Consider the following 20,923-nt stretch of genomic DNA (forward strand, 5'->3'; position numbering starts at 1 on the left):
CAGACGTTTGGCTGCTGTGGTGTCTTCCTGCCATCCTCTCCGGCGTCCCTGGACTGGATTGGGCGCTGCCTCCCGCCATGCTGTTCCACTGCCTAGGGCGTGTGTGCCACGCAGCCCTGCTTCAAGTACCTTTAGTGGCGCGAACCTCAGGGGCGTCCCCCTGTGATGACATCATGCATCCAGGATACAAAAAGCCTACGCAATTGCTGGCTTATGAGTTAGCAAGGTTGGATTTCCTCGGATGGGATTCACTCTCCGAACCTAGCTACTCTGCCTCCACTCGGACTACTCTATTGGGGTACCCGCTCCTCAGGGGCTTCTCCTTCTTTTCTCTTTCAGGTCGCTGTCTGGAACCGGTAATCGCTCCTCGAGGCCCATGTTCCTGGACTTCACTTCTGCCTGGAAGACACTGCTGCCTATACCATCTGTGAGTTACCATCTATTTCTCTCAGAGCTGTTTCCTGGAACCAGGTACTCGCTTCTCGAGGGCCTGCCTTTACTTCAGCTCCTGTGCTCCATACTGAGAGACCGCTGTGTGAGTACATTAATCCTGAACTCTGCATTCACTGCTGCTACTCACGATATCAGTTTCCCTCCACTACAGCACAGCCATTGTGGGATCACTGTTCCAGAGCCTGAGGGACTACAAGCCCAGCCGGGCTATATTCCAGCTCATTACCGCCACCTCTGGTGGTTCACCATCACTGTCTAATAAAAGATCTAAACTGTGTGTGTGTCCTAAGCTGAGCCTGAGTTGTGGCCCCTCATGGACCTTCCCCCGTGGGCGTGGTCATCTGCCACAGAGTCCAGGGGTCCACCCAAAATCCTTACAAACAATAACAGGCATACTCAAGTACTAAATACATTTAATTGTTATTCATTATTTATTATAAAATCTAGTTACTTATTATTTATTATGAAATTTCTCTCTTACAATTTAAACCTAATTTAAACATAATTCCAAAGTTGAATCTCTATCCACTCTTCTATTGCTGGTTCCCTTATATTCATTATCAACCACACCACAATCAAACAGATTAACATATATACCACATATATACACACATAAACAGACAACACACTACTTCTACTCCCCACAAAAAGGGGGGAAAAACAAATAATGAGAACGACAAAAAATGCATATACATATATAGCTGTTAAAAAGATGTCAAAAAGAGTTATAGAAATAGTTAAAAGTGTCTGAAGGACGATCCATCAAATAAAGTCTTCAAGAAGAATCATGCTATGAGATTCCTATAACGAGTCGTCATACAATCCAAAGGTTTGATGCGCCTTACTCTGCCTGCACTGCCATTTCCAACCACTATATCAGCAATGCACAGGCCGTATCGTTGAAGATCCTACACTCCTTTGATCCCGACTCCTCTTGTCAGACTCAAAATGAAGTTTAGTGCACTGTGTACCGTCCTGACCTCATATGAGTCCGCAGCTTCAACAGACACCAAATATGTGGAATTTGCAATATCAGTAGCGGCAGCAGCAGAAACGGGCAACAATGTAGAGATTACTTACCTAATAATCTCGTTTTCCTTAGTGTATGCAGATGGACTCAAAACAAGTGGGTATAGTGTGCTCGTGCTAGCAGTTGGAGACGGATCTGACGTCAACACGGGTACATATATCCCCACAGGAAGTGTAGCAATTCAGTAATCTTCCTTGCAAAAGCTGTAGCTGACCGATCGATTGAATGAACAGGATTACCCTGACCGATTGATAGTAGCTGGAGACCGCCAGTGTTCTCAACCGGAAGGCGTCGACACCCGGCAGGGTGGATGCCCTATTATAAGAAAATATGGCTTACCGTGAGTCGGTGAATCCCCATGTATACTGGCAGCCGGGCGGGATGCTGAGTCCATCTGCATACACTAAGGAAAACGAGATTATCAGGTAAGTAATCTCTACATTTCCTAACGTGTAGCAGATGGACTCAAAACAAGTGGGATGTACAAAAGCTACTCCCGGACTGGGCGGGAGGCTGCCCGAGGACCGTTTAGGATTGCCCTCGTGAATGCTGTGTCCTCCCTGGCCTGGACGTCCAGACGGTAGAATCTGGAGAAGGTATGGAGGGAGGACCAGTCGCCGCTTTACATATCTCTGCAGGCGACAGCATCCTAGTTTCTGCCCAAGAGGCTGCTTGCGCTCTAGTAGAGTGAGCCTTGACCCGTAGAAGCGGTGGTTTCCCTGCTTCTACGTAGGCTGCCTTAATAACTTCTTTGATCCAGTGGGCGATGGTTGCCCGTGAGGCCGCTTCCCCTTGCTTCCTCCCGCTGTGTAGGACGAACAGGTGGTCCGTCTTTCGTACTGCTTCTGACATTTCCACGTATCTGGACAGCAACCTGCCGATGTCGAGATGGCGCAGTATGCGACCTTCTTCAGACTTCTTCAAACCTTCCGTGGTTGGCAAGGATATGGTTTGGTTGAGGTGAAAGTGGGAGACTACTATGGGTAAGAAGGAAGGAACTGTGCGAAGATGGATAGCCTCTGGAGTGATTCTGAGAAATGGATCACGGCAGGACAGTGCTTGTAGCTCTGAAATGCGGCGTGCTGAACACACAGCCAGCAGGAACACCATCTTCAAGGTTAACACATGGAGAGACAGGCCTCGAAGGGGTCTGAAGGCGGATCCCGTTAGGAATTCCAACACTAGGTTGAGGTTCCACAGGGGCACTGGCCACTTCAGTGGCGGACGAATGTGTTTGACTCCTTTCAGGAAATGTGAGACGTCTGGATGTTTGGCAATGGTGTTGCCGTCACTCCTGGGACCGTAACAAGACAGCGCTGCCACCTGAACCTTGATGGAGCTGAGGGACAGACCTGTCCGAAGTCCATCTTGCAGGAAATCCAAGATGATAGGGATTTTAGCGGCATGTGGATTGGTGCTGTGAGTGTCACACCAGGCTTCAAAAAACTCTCCAGACCCTTATATATGTGAGTGATGTGGAGAACTTGCGTGCTCGGAGAAGTGTATCTATTACCGGCTCCGAGTATCCCCTTTTCTTCAGTCTAGCCCTCTCAATGGCCAGACTGTAAGAGAGAATTTGCTGGATCCTCGTGTAGGATGGGACCTTGCCGCAGCAGGTCCCTGTGTGGAGGCAGGGGTAGAGGATTCCCTGCCAGTAATCTTCTCATGTCGGCGTACCAGGGTCTTCTTGGCCAATTCGGGGCCACTAGAAGAACTAGGCCTCTGTGCCGCCGAATCTTGTGTACGATGGTGCCCAGCAGGGGCCATGGAGGAAAGGCATATAGCAGGATCCCCTGAGGACATGGCTGTACCAGGGCATTGATCCCCTAGGATAGCGGATCCCGCCTGCGGCTGAAATATCTGGGTACCTGAGCGTTGGACCTGTCTGCTAATAGGTCCATGCCCGGCGTCCCCCACTGATCCACAATCATCTGGAAAGCTGTGGGCGACAGCTGCCATTCCCCTGGATTTAGGCTTTCTCTGCTGAGGAAGTCTGCCGTGGTGTTGTCCTTCCCGGCGATGTGAACGGCGGAGATGTCCTGGAGATTCGCTTCTGCCCAAGTCATCAGGGGGGCTATTTCTAGGGATACCTGATGGCTTCTGGTTCCGCCCTGTCGGTTGATGTATGCCACCGTGGTGGCGTTGTCTGACATCACTCTGACCGCTCTGTTGCGAAGTCTGTGGGCAAATCGCAGGCATGCTAGCCTGACTGCCCGTGCCTCTAGTCGGTTGATGTTCCACCTTGACTCTTCTCTAATCCACCGCCCATGGGTGGTGAGTTCTTCGCAGTGTGCTCCCCATCCGTGCAGGCTGGCATCTGTAGTGAGCAGGGTCCAGGTTGGGGAGGACATTCTCGACCCCCGGCTCATGTGGCCGGGCTGCAACCACCACCGTATCTGATTCCGCACTCTGGCTGGTAGAGGTAGGTGTGTGGTGTATTACCTCCAGAGTGGATGCCATAAGGCCGAGGGCCTGTAAATAATCCCAAGCTGTGGGCCGGGTGGCGCTCAGCAGGGCCTGCAGACGGTTCCAGAGCTTTGATCTCCTCTTGGAGGTCAAGCTGACCTTGTCTTCCTGGGTGTCGAATCGAACCCCTAGGTATTCCAGTGACTGAGAAGGCTGTAGGGAACTCTTGTTCAAGTTTACTACCCATCCAAGACTTTCCAGAAGAGCAATAACTCTGTTGGTTGCCTGGTAGCTCTCCTCCGGTGACTTCGCCCTGATCAGCCAATCGTCCAGGTAGGGATGGACGAGGATTCCTTCCCTCCTGAGTGCCGCCGCCACAACTACTATTACCTTGGTAAAGATCCGCGGCGCGGTGGCTAACCCGAAGGGTAAAGCTCGGAACTGGTAGTGTTGATTCAGGACTTTGAAGCGTAAATAGCGCTGGTGATCCCGATGGATTGGGATACGCAAGTAGGCTTCCGACAGATCTAGGGAGGTGAAAAATTCCCCTGGCTGTACCGCATTCTTGACAGACCGCAGAGTTTCCAAGCGAAAGCTGGGGACCCGTAGGTGTCGGTTGACTGACTTGAGGTCCAGGACGGGCCTGAAAGGGCCCTCCTTCTTGGGTACTATGAAATAAATGGAATAATGCCCAGAATTTATCTCCCCTGCAGGCACTGGGATTATGGCTTTTAGGGCCAGGAGCCTCTGCAAGGTAACTTCTAGTGCCGCCTTCTTGAGAGGTGAACAAGGAGATTCCACAAACTTGGCCGGCGGAAGTCGAAGAAAATCCAGGTAATACCCTTCTCAGATGAAGATCTCAAGTTCTAGGGCTGATAGGAAAGAATGATGGGTCTGGGTCAGTTGGGGGGCATATAGGATGAAGAACTAGAGACATCTGAACGACTTCGATAATAACTGGACAAACTGGTGGACTAATTGCAAAAGGAAGCTGAAATCCACGTATTCTGTTCTTTTTTGTTCTTTTTAACTTGTTTATTTTTACTTTTAGTTTATCTTGTTTTAGGGGTAACATTAAGATTTTAACATTTTTGTATTAAGCTAATTTTAATAATATGATATGAAATTTTAGCAATTTTTATGTAATAATTTATGCTTACTTTCTGTAAAAGGTAGCGATGGAACTTTACTCTGTAAAGGTATAGAAAAAATGTACAAACAAATAAATAAATAAAACTGGGAAGGTGCCTTGCGTGAGCATGTTTCAAAATTCACTGACATTCATGCTTAAAAGCCGACAAAGTCCAATGGAAGACACACATGCACTAGCTGTGCTCGAGTTACCTCTTAAACGGGCCGATTCAGTAAAGTCCGCGGGAGAGCGAACGAACGCCCGCTCTCCTGGCGCGCGCACAGGCCACTCACCTGTGCACGCGATACAGTATTTAAATTAGGTGGTGCGGTAGAAACGGGCAAAAGGAGGCACAAGGGACACTAGCGCATCCCTAGCGCCTCCTTTTGAGAAGGCATATATGGTGTTGTTCATGAACAAATTGACAAAGCAAAATCAAACAAATTCCCACTCCTTCGTTACAGGTAAAAAAGTAGATTTTGAATGTGCCTTTAAGTCACATTTAGGGGGCAATTTATGCTCACTTTTTTGCTTGTGTGTGTCTGTTTTACAGAGAGACAGATGCAGACAGGCACATAATTTGCCCTTGTCTGTATCATAAAAATTAATCACCCAAATACAACTCTGTAGGCTCATTAAGAAGCTCTGGTTTCTGTTTGGTTAAACCTGTGAAATCATTTCTCTGTCTCAGCCCCTCTCTACCTTTGAACACTAACCAGCCACCTCCCTTCCTTTATCACCTTTCCCTTTGCCTCCCTTCCTCATTGTCATTCCTCTGCCTCTGACAAATTGCTTTCTTAAGGCTAAAGGATTCACTCCTCCACTTGCTCTTCATTTTAGCATGTGGGGAATTCTTTATTCCTTTGAATGACTTTCACCAGGAGTCGGTTTCTGCTGTGTTCTGTTCATTCTACTCTATGGGCTCTCCGAGAGCTGTGGATTAACCAGTTGGCACTAGGTTTACTAGCAGGCTTTTGGCTGGAATTTGTTGTTTTTTTTTAAGTGCTGTGTTTATTTTTTTAATTGCTAATTCAATTCTCGATATTAGTGCTGCTTCTCCAATAGAAAAAAATAACACTAGAAACCCTATAACATTTTGGACTAGGTATGGAGGAGTGGTTAGACCAGCAGGCTGAATACCAAAGGTTCAAATCCTGCTGACATGCCTTGTGACTTTGAGCGACTAACTTCACCCTTCGTTGTCTTAGGTAAAAACTTAGGGTCTCATTTACTAAGGCTTTTTTTACCATTTTGGGAAAGCAAAGCTTAATGAATTCAGGCCTTTACATCGCAAGCCCTCTAGGGACAGGAAACTATCTACAGTACCTGAATGCAACTTGCCTTGAGTTTGCAAAGAAAAGGCGTGAGGGAAATCTAAAAAAACAGAATGTATAAAATGTTCCCAATGAACAAGAAGTCATTTGACCTTCCTGTAAAACTAAAGTTTATGATATGATAGATGTGCTATTGTTCAGTTTGATTTATGTGAGGTGCAAAAGCATTTTTTTTTTTTTTTTTTACATATTTTAACATAATTTGCTTTCAGCTGTAAAGAAAATTCAGTGGAGAAGAACAGCAATCCCAAAGTAATATTTTTTAAAATAAAAGTTACTTTTTATGTGTTTTTCTCATCGATTATAACTTTCCTGCCTCCTGCTCCTTCTACAGAATAATCTCACCATGGTGTCATGAGGTCCTCCCTGCTCTGCATGCGACTCTGATACCAGTGGTTTGTGAACAGCAGTAGGGGGTAAGAAAGTTGCGAGGAATTTTGAAAAATAAAATATATAATTTTATTTTTTAACTGCTTTCTTTAAGGGGTTCCTCCTTTCATTCTCTTTTAAAAACACAAAGAGGGGGGCGCTCTAACGCAGCCGATGAGAGCAGACGCATAGCTGCCGAGCTCCGCTCCCCCGCGAGCCCACAACCCGCCGAAAACAGCAAAAATCGGGTAAAAAATTTACCAAACGCTCCGGAGCATTTTCTCAGCTACAGCTCTTTCATTTCTGATGGCCACAAAGCGCAAAACCGCTGATCTCCGGCACTTCTCATATAATAAGCTCCCGCCGGACCCGGACCAAGATGGCGCCTCCGACGGCGATTTCAACGCGGGAGACTGTGAGGATGCAATGGCGGCCCGAGCGGCGATACTCAGCGGGACTGCTGCCTCTGCGGACAACTTTCTCACCCAAGACGAGGTACGGCAGTGGTTTATGGAGATTCGGAGGGACATGAAACAACACAAGCAGGATATTATGGCCTCCGTGGCAGATTTAAAAGAGGATTTGGCAGCGCTAGGGAATAGAGTTGATGACGTGGAAACCCGGGTGGACACTCATGGCGAGGCTCTTAATACTTTACAAACCCAGGGAGCGCAATGCCACTCTGATATTTTAGAGCTACAAGAAAAAATAGAAGATTTGGAAAATAGACACAGGAGCAATAACCTTCGTATCAGGGGGGTGCCGGACGCTCCAGAATTTGCTGACGCAGCGACTATAGCCACACACATTTGCCAACATATACTTACTGGGACTCAGGATTGTACCACTGCCTCTCAGGCTGCCACCCCAGAGGTTATCCTGGAGCGTGCGCACCGTGCATTGGGCCAGCACAGAGACCAGAAGCCACGAGATCTGGTCATTTGCTTTCATAGCTTTCAAATCAAGGAGAAGATTTATGCAGCATCACGCTCTCAGAAGGACAGTCAGTGGAATAATCAGCAAATCTCCATATATCAAGACTTGGCACCAATTACGTTACAGAAAAGGTATGCTCTAAGGGAGGTAACAGCAGCCTTACGGGCGAAGGATATAAAATACCGATGGACCTTCCCTTTTGGGCTACTGTTTCAAGTTCACGGCGTGTCTTACAAAATTAAAACTTTGGCGGAGGCCTCGGAGGCCTTTCTAAAAGCACAACTCCCTGCCACATTTCAGGTTCCTAAAATGGCGTCGGCCATGGGAAAAATGGATGTGGCCCCAAGATGGCAGCGCACAGATAAGGGAGGCAGAAGACTGAAGAGGCAATCTGATCTCCGTCACTCTCCGCAGAAGGATCAAGGGTGACTTCCCTTCTGGAACTGTGTGTTTTTTTTTCTCTTCCATTTCTGGAGACACTGCTCTCGGACTACCACTTAGCCACTATGGCTGTTAACTGGTTGCAGTAAGGACTTGGTTCTTTTACTTGTTTACCTAATTACCTGGCGCCTTTTTTGTTCTGCTGCGCTGGTTTCTAGTATTGTTTGGCATACCAAAGTTGCACCGTTTGTGCGGGTTTGTTGTTTATGTTTATGCTCATGATTTTCTCTTTTATTCTAGGATGTGGGCGGGGGGAGGGGAGGGGAGGGGGGTGGGGGCAGGCGACTGTTGCCCTTCGGGTGCTCATGGCTCCCCATGTTAGTGTATCCCAGGGGAGGATGGTGGGATACGATGGAATTGGGGGGAAACACGCAGGGACACTTGTTTTCTTTTTTATATTTTGGGTAAGGAAAGCAAGAGTGGGGGGGACTCACTTTCTCATTTGGTCTTACCAGCGGACTGGGGAAATTTCATTACTCTTTATGGCTACATCTTTACATATGAGCGATGGCTACTAAGATTCTCTCACTCAATGTGAAAGGGCTCAATACTCCTAGGAAACGATCGTTATTAGCTAGGGAGCTTCAACGCCAAAAGGTGGGCATAGCTTTTATACAAGAGACCCATGTGCGAAAACACCATGAAAGGCTGCTGACCTTCCCTCACTTCCCTACTGGCCACTGGGCAGCAAGCTCTAAAGCTCACAAATATGCGGGAGTGGGGATACTACTTTCCACTGCCTGTGTGCACGAAGAACTGTTTAAGGTTATAGACCCTCAGGGAAGGTATATTTTCCTAAAAATCAGAGTGGGTACCCGTATTCTTTCACTTCTGAATGCCTATTTCCCAAATACGGACCAGGTGGATTTTTGAGTAAGCTTGATAGCCTCCTGCACCAACACTTTGAAGGGGATCTTGTCTTGGGTGGTGACTTCAATGCCACATTCTCCCCCAAGTTGGATAATAGTACGGGGGTGGGACCGGCCACCAGATTTAGGACTAGGTGGCATCGTTTTCTGGACAAATGGTGCATCACTGATATATGGCGGCGGCGCTATCCGCACTCCAGATCCTATACTTTTTATTCTAGTCCTCACGATACCTATACCAGAATTGACTATTTCTTTGTTTCTACACAAGCCCAGAACAGAGTCCGACACACAGGAATAGACCCTATCACTTGGTCCGACCACGCCCCAATCTGGTTTGAGATTGTCCTACAAGACGTTGACTCAGGGTATAGGCCGTGGAGGCTAAATGACAGTCTACTTAAAAATCAGAAGTTTCTCACTACACTTGAATCACTTATGGCACACTACTTCCAGGAGAACAAAACAGAGGGTGTTAACCCATTGACCGTCTGGGAGTGTTCCAAGGCAGTTATGCGGGGGTACCTTCTTTCACAGGCCGCACATTGTAACAAAACTAGGGAACGCAACAGGCTTACTTTAATGGCTGACCTGGCGGCGCTCACTAAGCAGCATATTGCTACGTCCTCCCCTTCAATTTACCATCGCATCCTACAAGTTAAGAGTCAACTCCGGTCTATGGAGGACGCGGCCATAAGCCACCATCTACTCTTACTAAAGCAACAATAAAGCAGGGCGCTATCTTGCACACGCCAGACCTATTTTAAAAAGGCCCGGCGATGCGCATAAAGCCCCGGGATGCGTGTAAGTCCCGGAGCTTGCAAAAAGGGGAGGTCTGGGGGCAGGGGCAGGGTCAGAGGCTCCAGGCACAGCGCCCTTTTGCTGCTGTCCCAGGGATCGCATTCCAGCCAACTGCCCCAGGGCTGAAGTAAGTTTTGGAACAAAAGAAAGAAAAAAAAAAGTAGGGGGGAAAGGCGGGGGAGGTAGTGGAAGGGAAGGGAAGTTCCCACCAAGCCGCTCCAAAACATCAGAAGAAGCAGGCATGTAAAGATGTAAGAAACTGAAATTTGGGGCGGATATGCCACCACTAGCTGTGTGGATACTTAGTACATGCATGGCTTGCTCCATGATACAAACATATGCTACTGAGCTGCAGGATCAGCCAGCTGCAACCATACTTCGACAGGGAGAGGCCCCCCCCCCCCTGTCCGGTTGTCTATATGCTTGAAAGGAATGATTGGCATTTCCCATACCACTCTACCTTAATGCTTTGCTCCTCATCCTATACCTTCAAATCCTCGGGTCACTAGGCCTTGCTGCCATGCACAGATTTTACACCTTGGGGTTCCTAACTTCTGTCTGCCACTGTACCTTCCTGATATACTCCAGCTCTTACAACTTGAGGTCTTCTTGCTGAACGGGTGCTGCTGCGCATCTCTCTTATGCTTTTGAAATTGATACCACTCTTTCTGATTCTTCCTGCTACTTTTTCTGCTTTATTCCCCCTGCATGGTGCCTTAGGGTGCTAATGCCACTTTTGGTGCCACATTGCATTTGCGATGCCATCAAGAGTTCATGTCACTATTGCTGGCATCCTCTTTTTGCACCTTGGAGTGTTCTTTCTCCTCTTGCTCCTCTCACGGTGCTTTGGAGAACTCTGCCAATGTTGGTAACCCCTTTACCCCTTTGTGGAGCCTTATTTATACCACTTTTAGTATCACTTTGCCACTGTCTAAGCATCTTACAGTTCTTTTCCCCTTCTCATCATTCTTCTCCAAAGGTTTCATTAGAATTGATATGAAAATCTTGCTTCTGGAGCTCAGAATAGACTGCAATGCTTCCCCTATTGCTTTTAATAGCAAACAAATAAACAAATTAAATGAATAAACAAATAGTATTGTTTTGTATTGAAACTTATGAAATGAATTTGGGTCCCAACAAAACAAATGAATTTTTTTATTATGCACACATCCCTTCTACTTATCCCTGGATGTTAGTAGTGTGGGATCTATTTGCTGTTTGGGATCCTGCCAGGTATTTGTGACCTGGATTGGCCACTTGTTGAAAACAGAATACTGGGCTTGATGAACTTTTGGTCTGACTCAGTATGGCAATTTTTATGTTCTTAATCTCATAATCAGTTTGCACAACTTTCCAAATATAACAAAATGTTCGAGAGTCAATTCATATAATTGATTTCCTTCAGTTTCTCTTCTTAATACTCACATGAAATGCACTCTTCAACAGAGATCTCTACACCAAGAAGTCATATTATATTGTTCATGATCCCCTCTGGGAGCAATTAGAAGCTCTACCAAAGAGCTGGGTTGGTAAAAACAGCAGCCATTTTACAAATGCCACTTCTTTCCTATGCAGCTCCTTCATACTTCTCTGCAGGAGCATGCCCAGTTCCCTCAGACTCGCTCATTTTTTGTCTTTCTTTTGGGGGGTAACTGAATTATACCAAAGGGATTTTGTAACAGGAGTTACATGTGCACAGGCAGTTCTGCCTCACTGGATCACCTAATTAATGGGAAGCGACACTAAATGTCAAGGGGGCAAGGCTAATATTGCAGCTCAGTCCCCCCTAAAGCACCAAATAGCTCCCCCTCTAAGGATGGTTCTGCCCAGAGATGGAAGTGGGACCAGACATAAACCAACTTCTAACATGCTTTGCAAACATAGGCGAGCGGTGGAAGGAGAGGATTTGGGGTGGGGGGAGTGCTCAATGAATTGCCCTACAATACATTTCTCCTTTGTTTTGCTTTAACATGCATCAGCTTTTATGTTGATTTTCTGTTCTGCCCTCACAACGTTAAACTGAGCTCCTTTTATGTTTCATAAACTTTGACATCAATCTTAGTTCAGTCAATGCAGATTCTATCCCTTTTATTTTGCAATCAATCAAATTTCAGCCTTCCGCACTGGTTGAGCCTTTGAAATTACCTCATCTGTTGGAAAGGAATGTTTTGTTTGTTTTTCTTATTTTATTGTTTTTTTGTCAGTTACCATTTCTAACAGCATGGGTCTTGAGGTTCAAATGTTTTTCCACACCCTATATCATGGCCTTTATCCAACAGCACTACAAGTTTGTTTTTCATTGATTATAAAAATTGCCCATGATGACCGACATTATCTATAAAAAAAATCTCCAGTTGAGAATCATTATGAACAGGTAACTGTTTTATATTAATATATACAGCAATAGAGAATAGAATAATTGTTCTTTTTCATACTCATAATAATAGCAAATTGAATGAAGAATAGCACTGTAAGGTGGAGAAGATGAAAGTGTAAACTATACACATTGGCTAGCAGGAGATTAGGAGCACACGTTTTACACAAATAGGAGCCTCTGTATTGGTGTAAGATGCTTTTAAATTCATTTTATTTTATTTATTTAAAACTTTTATATACCGACGTTCATAAGCATATCACATCGGTTTACAGGTAACGGGGGAATAAATATTTTGAAACTGAGGAGGAAGTATAAAGTTACATATAACAGGGGTATAAAGAACTTGGAAGAGTTGTAGAAATTTTTTTTAGAGGTGATTATGCAGAAATTGTGGCCTCATAGAATGCTTGATGTAGCTGAAACCCCCAAATCAATCATTACAGTTGGCCTGGCCAAGCCAAGCTTTCTCTGCTGCATAATGCAGCTACTGTCTGGACAGGGAACTGTCCAGACAGTTATTTAGATTTGGTTATTTAGATTTGGGAAGAAAATCTGTATTACAAAGTTGATTGAGGATCTGAAAACCTAGAAGTGTGTGCTTAGAGGGAGGAGGGAGAGAGGTAAAAATTGATAAAGAAATAACCCTGCATGTCACCTGTTAATAGCAAATTGATTTGTTTTATTTTTAAGATGTCTGAACCTTAGAGATATTTCATACACACAGATCCTCACAAATATTCAAAGAATACTATCATTGATTTTTTTTTAAAGAAAATGTTTTATGGCTTTGCTATAGTGCTGCATAGTGCTGCTCAGGAGTCTCCTGTCCATCAAGGAGGGCTCAACTTAGGCACCTCAGGTTTGGGCTCAGTAAGATGACAGATGAGTGTTGCTATTGAAGCAATTCCTGCTGGCACAACAGTAATGCTGAGGAAATCTATCTCGAGGTCCATCATCTCAGGGGAAGAACAATCCTGTACATACCTTCTTCAATGGCTCAAGTTAAAATAGTTTTGTTGTCCAGATATTATTTTCATATTATAACCACATTCTAGAAAAAAGGGACAGTGAAAATTTGAAGTAGGAAGCCCACATGCTAACTAGTTACATTAATTCTCTTTAGCAGCCAGGAAATGACTGGTACTTAACGATTATGCTTTTTTTTTTTTTTCCAGCGGGGTGGGAGGTTATTGTAAGTGATATATAATGACATTAATTAGCTTTGGATCAGGCATTTCCTGATTGTCAAAGGCGGGATGAGTTAATGCCAGTCATTAACCCTTTACTTCTTCCAGATAGTCATTAGGTGCTAAGAAATATTCTGTACTTGTCTACTATTCTAATTTGTAAGTACAGCTAGAAATTCCACTTTCTGAAACCGGAAAAAAACCCAGTGTATATTGCACGTCTTAGTCTTCCAAAACACATTAGTGTGTTAGACTGACTTTACTTAAATTACAAGTTATATTTTAACCTGTGAATAAGAGAAGATAATGTGCTTTCCAAAATGAGGGAAAAGCAAATCTCTTTGCATATGGTATATGGCCTCTGCTCCTAGTTATAACTAGACACGGCCCAGTTTTTAAAGTTATTCGGGTATGTAACTTAGCCGGATAAAATTTATCTGGAAAAATTAGAAGGCATATTCAGCGGCATGGCTAAGCCGGTACTTAGCTGGATAAATTATATCCAGCTAAGGTAAGCTTTCTCTTTGGCAGGTAAAACTTATCTGATTAACTTAACCAGATAAGAGCAAATACTGCTATTTATTTGGTTAAGTTAACCGGAGAAGTTGCGCCGCCCCCATCCGCCCATTGCCCACTCACATTTTATCCTAGTCTTCAGATAGCCAGGTAAGTGATTTTGAGGCTATCTAGTAGCCACTGAACATAACCAGATATTCAGTAGCTGCTAGATAGCTGGATAAGTTCTACTCATCCAATATTGGGGCCAGTATATTTTTTTGAATCCTGAATCCTGCACTGTGTTGGTTTTCTCATAACCTATGCCTAGGATAAAATTTATTTCATGAATGGGCTCATTATGTCTGCAGAAGAATCTTAGAAGCTAGAGATCTTATGGAGAACTTTCTTATAGATTGCTAAAATCATGTTGGCTCATTCCCATTAGACCATGTATCTCTATATGGCTCAATGTGTGAAGGCAATCAAAAAGACAAATAGAATGTTAAGAATTATTTGGAAATGAAGAGAAAAAACTGAGAATTCATAGATCCATAGTGCAACCACACCTTGAAATATTATGCAGTTCTGGTCTTCCCATCACAAAAAAAGACATAGTGGAGATAGAAAAGGTACAGAGAATGACAACAAAAGATAAAGAAGATGGATATGCTTCCTTATTGAGAGAGGCTAAACAGATTAGGGCTCTTTAGCTTGGAATAGAAACAACAGATAGGGGATATGATTCCTATATAGAAAATCATGAGTGGAGTGGAATGGCTAAATAGGGAACACTAAGACTATGGAACACTCCATGAAACTAGCAACTGGCATATTTAAAATAAACCATAGACAGTAAGAACATAAGATCATAAGAACATGCCAATCTGGGTCAGACCAAGGGTCCATCAAGCCCAGCATCCTGTTTCCAACAGTGGCCAATCCAGGCCATAAGAACCTGGCAGGTACCCAAAAACTAAGTCTATTCCATGCTACTGTTGCTAGTAATAGCAGTGGCTGATTTCCAAGTCAGCTTAATTAATAACAGGTAATGGACTTCTCCTCCAAGAGCTTATCCAGTCCTTTTTTAAACACAGCTATACTAACTGCACTAACCACATCCTCTGGCAACAAATTCCAGAGTTTAATTGTGCGTTGAGTGAAAAAGAACTTTCTCCGATTAGTTTTAAATGTGCCACATGCTAACTTCATGGAGTGCCCCCTAGTCTTTCTATTATCCGAAAGCGTAAAGAACCAATTCACATCTACCCGTTCTAGACCTCTCATGATTTTAAACACCTCTATCATATCCCCCCTCAGTCGTCTCTTCTCCAAGCTGAAAAGTTCTAACCTCTTTAGTCTTTCCTCATAGGGGAGCTGTTCCATTCCCCTTATCATTTTGGTAGCCCTTCTCTGTACCTTCTCCATCGCAATTATATCTTTTTTGAGATGCGGCGATCAGAATTGTACACAGTATTCAAGGTGTGGTCTCACTATGGAGCGATACAGAGGCATTATGACATTTTCTGTTTTATTCACCATTCCCTTTCTAATAATTTCCAACATTCTGTTTGCTTTTTTGACTGCTGCAGCACACTGAACCAATGATTTCAATGTGTTATCCACTATGACGCCTAGATCTCTTTTTTGGGTAGTAGCACCTAATATGGACCCTAACATTGTATAACTATGGCATGGGTTATTTTTCCATATATGCATCACCTTGCATTTATCCACATTAGATTTCATCTGCCATTTTGATGCCCAATTTTCCAGTCTCACAAGGTCTTCCTGCAATTTGTCACAATAATAGAAGGACTAGGGGGAATTCCATGAAGTTAGCAAGTAGCACATTTAAGACTAATAGGAGAAAATTATTTTTCACTCAACGCACAATAAAGCTCTGGAATTTGTTGCCAGAGAATGTGGTTAGTGCAGTTAATGTAGCTGGGTTCAAAAAAGGTTTGGATAAGTTCTTGGAGAAGTCCATTAATGGCTATTAATCAATTTTACTTAGGAAATAGCCACTGCTATTAATTGCATCAGTAGCATGGGTTCTTCTTAGTGTTTGGGTAATTGCCAGGTTCTTGTGTCCTGGTTTTGGCCTCTGTTGGAAACAGGATGCTGAGCTTGATGGACCCTTGGTCTGACCCAGCATGGCAATTTCTTATGTTCTTATTTAACTACTCTGAACAATTTTGTATCATCTGCAAATTTGATTACCTCACTCGTCGTATTTCTTTCCAGATCATTTATAAATATATTGAAAAGTAAGGGTCCCAATACAGATCCCTGAGGCACTCCATCGCCCACTCCCTTCCACTGAGAAAATTGTCCATTTAATCCTACTCTCTGTTTCCTGTCTTTTAGCCAGTTTGTAATCCACAAAATGACATTGCCACCTATCCCATGACTTTTTACTTAGGTTACAATCACGCTATAGAATCTGTTGCCAGAGAATGTGGTCAAAGCAACCAATATAGTGGGGTTCAAATGAAGATTGGACAAGTTCCTGAAGGAAATGTATATATACATTTATTAGCAAGATAGATTTGAGAAAGCCAGCACTTATTTCTGCACATGAGATACAAGAAGTAGATCAGCTATTGGGGATCTTCCAGGTACTTGTGACCTGGACTGGCCACTGTCAGCGATAGAACTGGACTGCGGCTACCTGGCTTGATGGACCTTGGTTTGACCCAGCAGGCATTTCTTAGGTTCTTATGTTCGTATGTTCTTAAAAATAGCTTATACCATTTTGTTTCTCCCAGTCATCTGATTCATTGGGCTTTATTTTCCCTTTAAAGCTTGTTCTTAAAATTGGCATTTCGTTGGCCACCTTCTAGTCTTCAGGTACTATGACTTTTTTAATGACTGAAAACAGATTACTAGTAACAGGTCTGCAATCTCATATTTGAATCCTTTTAGAACTCTAGGGTCCATCTAGCCCTGGTGGATTTGTTTCTCTTTATTACATCTTCCATTTTCACAGTGATTTTCTTTAGACCCTCTGATTTATAGTCACAACAGAAATGTTCTTAGATGGTATTCCTCAACATGCTTCTCATTAAAGACCAAACCAAGTATTCATTTAGTTTTTTTGCTATGGCCTTGCACCCCTTTTACCACTTGGCCATTTAGTGGTCCTATTGGGTCCCTCACAGTTTTCTTACTTCAAATGTACTTGAACAAGTTTTAGTAGTTTTTTTTTCTTGGTCTGCTTTATTAGTTGTATATCTAACTTGCCAGTATTTTATTTATTTATTTATTTATTTATTTATTTATTTAATGTCTTTTTTATACCGATAGCCGTTCACACATCGTATCGGTTTACAATTAAACAGGAACCATTGGGCAGAACCCTTACATATAACATTGCAAACAGGTTAACTTTTTTATGTATTTATGCTCAATTCTATTTTCCTCACTTAGATCTGCTTTCCATTTTCTGAAAGGTATCCTTTTGGTTTTAACTGCTTCTTTCACCTCATCATTTAACCATGCTGGCATTCATTAGGTCTTCCACTGATCATTTTCATTGCACAGAATACGTTTTATCTGGCCTTCCAATATATTATTTTTAAACAATATCCACACTTCGTGCAGACTTTCAACTTTTGTAGCTATTCCTTTTAGTTTATTTCTATCAGTGTATTTGTTGTTTCCCTTTTTATAGTTAAATGTTTAAGCAGTAGTTTTACTTAATGATCTCCTACCAATGATTATGTCACATTAGAATGTTGTTACACTTGGTGGTCTGTGAGCTGCTTCCACAAACTGTAATACTTACCCTCTTGGCCAGGCGGCTGTCCCCACTGGCTCCCGATACCACGGGGCCCCTCCAGTCCTCCTTGTGGCGGGACATCGTGCTCTAACACGGTGAGATGTTGCCAGTGCTCCTCGTTGAAAGACGCCAATGATGAGCCATATCCCTTCTTAGGTATGCGCGCACCTGACATCATTCCAAGGCCCGCCGTGGGAAATCCCCCACGGCGCCTCCTAATGATACACTCACTTTGGACTATATAAGGCCTTTACCTTCTCTCCTTCATCGCCTCAGCAACAGGTCCAACAAGTCCTTGACGAAAACAGTCAAGGAATTCAAAGGGGCATGGGAGAAACTCTTTGGGTCCCTTAATAGAGGTTGGAAATAAAGAAAAGCGTGCATGGGGGTAACTGGGGGTAACTTGCTGGTGTTGCAGTTGCTACCCTTAACAATTAAGCCTTGATACTGTTAATGCAACTCCATCATTGCTCTCTGCTTCAACGGCAGTGAGAAAAGGGGAATTGGATTCAGACAGCAAACCAACAAGGGCCCCGACTTTTATGGTTTGGGGAACAAATAAAAATAAACATGGGGGTAACTAGCTGATGTGGCACTTGATCACTAAGCCTGATATTTTTGATACAACTACAACATTGCTCTCTGCTTTCACGGCAATGGTTAAGGGAAATTGGATACAAACAGCATCCGAGGGCCCTGACTTTTGCGGTTTGGTAAACTGATAAGCATGGGGAAAACCTGCACAGTAGAACAGATACTGGCATAAGCTTTTCTATATTTCTATGTTTCTTTACTTCCTAGTAGTGTGTGTTGCTTCCCATATTTTTAGTCCTCATTCCAGCCTTGACTTCAGTCCTCATTCCAGCCTTATCTTCAGTCTTCATTCCAGTCTGTCTCAGTCTTCATCCAGCTGTCTTTGGTTTGTTTTCTGTTTTTACCTCCATCCATGTTGCCTGCCTGTTACTGTCCTCCCCTGCCAATCCTGCCTTTCCGTCCCTCTTCTCTACCCTCAGACAGATACTTGGTTTGACCTTGGCCTGGACCCGGATAAGACTGACCTCTGCCCACCTCTGACCATGGCCTGTACCTCAAATCTGACTGGCTACTGCCTGCCTCTGACACTGCCTGGACCCTGGATATGTCTGTCTGCCATGTCTGTGACTCAGCTTACCATGGACCTTTTCTCCTACCATCAGCAGAGAACCCACCTAAGGCCTGCCGGTCCTGGAACCCAAAGGCTCAACCCAAGGGAAACATGGGCTGGTATGTTTGACGGGTCTATGCTTTGCCTGGATCCACCTGCCAATGGTGGGAATCTGCAGAGCTCCTCCCTGTAGAGCCAATCCTGCCTTGGTCCAAGGGTCCATAAATAAACAAATGCATTATGATCAATATTGTTAAGCAGCTCCATCACAGTTATCTCTTGAATCAGGTCCTGTATTATACTAAGAATTAGATTTAAAAAGCTCCCATCTCATTTGTTCTAGGACCAGCTGATCCATTAATACAATTTTTTATTTCCTCTACTTTTAATTCCCTAGAATGTCCTGGTGAGATATTTATCCAAAATAAGGACACCATAAAACAGACAGTCATACAAGTATGTTCATCATGATCAGCTCCTCCACCAATTTTATCTGCCCTGTAATGATGTGATTTGTACCCTGGTATTACAGTATCCTATTGGTTATCCTTCCTCTACTAGTTTTCTGAGATACCTATTATGTCTATATCTTCATTTAGTGCCTTACATTCTAACTCTTCATTTATAATTTTTGTAGACTTCTGGCATTCAGATACAGATACTTTAGTATATTTCTTATTTGTATTCACAACTTGCTTATTAGCAGTTGTTACAGGTAATTTGGAATCCTTCATATTTGTCTACTCTTTAATTCCACCTGGGTTCCTTCAGCCTTTACCACAACCTCTCCAAAGCAGGATACTTTAACTTCCCCATTATATCAATATTCTTAAAAGTTAACTCTGTTCAAACCATGCACTTCTGAGCAACTGTCAGCTTCTCCCCCCCCACCTCCACCCCCCCTGGATATAGTTTAAATCTGCCCTATCCCAGGCCAAAATCTAAGTATTCAGGATACCTAGAATGGTGTTCTTGTTGAGGGGAATTTACTCCCTAACTCCAAGATCCATAGCCCAAGTGGTTACTCACAGTTTTCATACTGAAGTCAAAGATTGTACTTGGGAAGGAGGAGATTTAGTTGAGTTGTGTTGCATTCTCTCTCCTTAGAATATGGATGGCCCAAACTAGAAGACAGATGAATTTCTGCAAGTCTCCATACTGCCACCAGTATTCTCTTGGCTGCTGCTAAATTCTCTCAGATCCTCCTGAGTTCTACATGAATCTGACTGGTTCTGACTACTGCATATGATGTCAAACCTATATAGATTTCTTAGTCCATAAGAACATAAGAAATTGCCATGCTGGGTCAGACCAAGGGTCCATCAAACCTAGCATCCTTTTTCCAACAACCAAGCCACAAGAACATGGCAATTACCCAAACACTAAGAAGGTCCCATGCTACTGATGCAATTAATAGCAGTGGCTATTCCCTAAGTACACTTGATTAATAGCAGTTAATTGACTTCTTTTCCAAGAACTTATCCAAACCTTTTTTGAACCCAGCTACACTAACTGCACTAACCACATCCTCTGGCAACAAATTCCAGAGCTTTATTGTGCGTTGAGTGAAAAAGAATTTTCTCCAGTTAGTTTTAAATGTGCTACTTGCTAACTTCATGGAATGCCTCCTAGTCCTTCTATTATTCGAAAGTGTAAATAACCGAGTCACATCTACTCGTTCAAGACCTCTCATGATCTTAAAGACCTCTATCATATTTCCCCTCACCCGTCTCTTCTCCAAGCTGAACAGCCCTAACCTCTTTAGCCTTTCCTCATAGGGGAGCTGTTCCATTCCCTTTATCATTTTGGTTGCTCTTTTCTGTACCTTCTCCATCGCAACTATATCTTTTTTGAGATGTGGCGACCAGAATTGTACACAGTATTCAAGGTCCAACAATAGGGGCATCCTAAATGAAATGACGGGGTTTTTTTTTTTACCAATAATAAGCTAAGGTTTAGCCTAACCACACCAAATTGCAAATTTGGTGTAAGACCATTCAACACAACAAAATATAGGCCACTGTAAAACAAAATATACTTCAGCACCAGGCCATACTATACAATCAGTCATATATGATGTATACAACATTTCTTACTTCTTCCTTGTAATCAGCAGAAAATTACATGCATATATAGTGCGGGTACATGGTAAAAAATCATGAAAA

General features: G+C 43.5%; 1 protein-coding gene and 1 long non-coding RNA gene across 3 annotated transcripts in view; one reads left to right on the forward strand and one right to left on the reverse strand.

The window, feature by feature from the left end:
- The window catches only part of LOC115095636, a 39,149-nt gene extending 27,826 nt beyond the window's left edge, over positions 1-11,323 (reverse strand). Inside the window, exon 1 of the long non-coding RNA XR_003857833.1 lies at positions 11,197-11,323. This is a non-coding gene — a long non-coding RNA (uncharacterized LOC115095636). The remainder of the gene's footprint in view (positions 1-11,196) is intronic.
- A 348-nt stretch (positions 11,324-11,671) lies between these two features.
- The window catches only part of ARHGAP22 (Rho GTPase activating protein 22), a 365,766-nt gene continuing 356,514 nt past the window's right edge, over positions 11,672-20,923 (forward strand). For both annotated transcript variants that reach the window (XM_029609627.1, XM_029609628.1), the window contains exon 1: positions 11,672-12,145. The gene's annotated coding sequence lies outside the window, so the exon portion shown is untranslated. The remainder of the gene's footprint in view (positions 12,146-20,923) is intronic.

This window comes from Rhinatrema bivittatum, chromosome 7, assembly GCF_901001135.1.
Source record: "Rhinatrema bivittatum chromosome 7, aRhiBiv1.1, whole genome shotgun sequence".
Lineage (NCBI taxonomy): Eukaryota > Metazoa > Chordata > Amphibia > Gymnophiona > Rhinatrematidae > Rhinatrema > Rhinatrema bivittatum.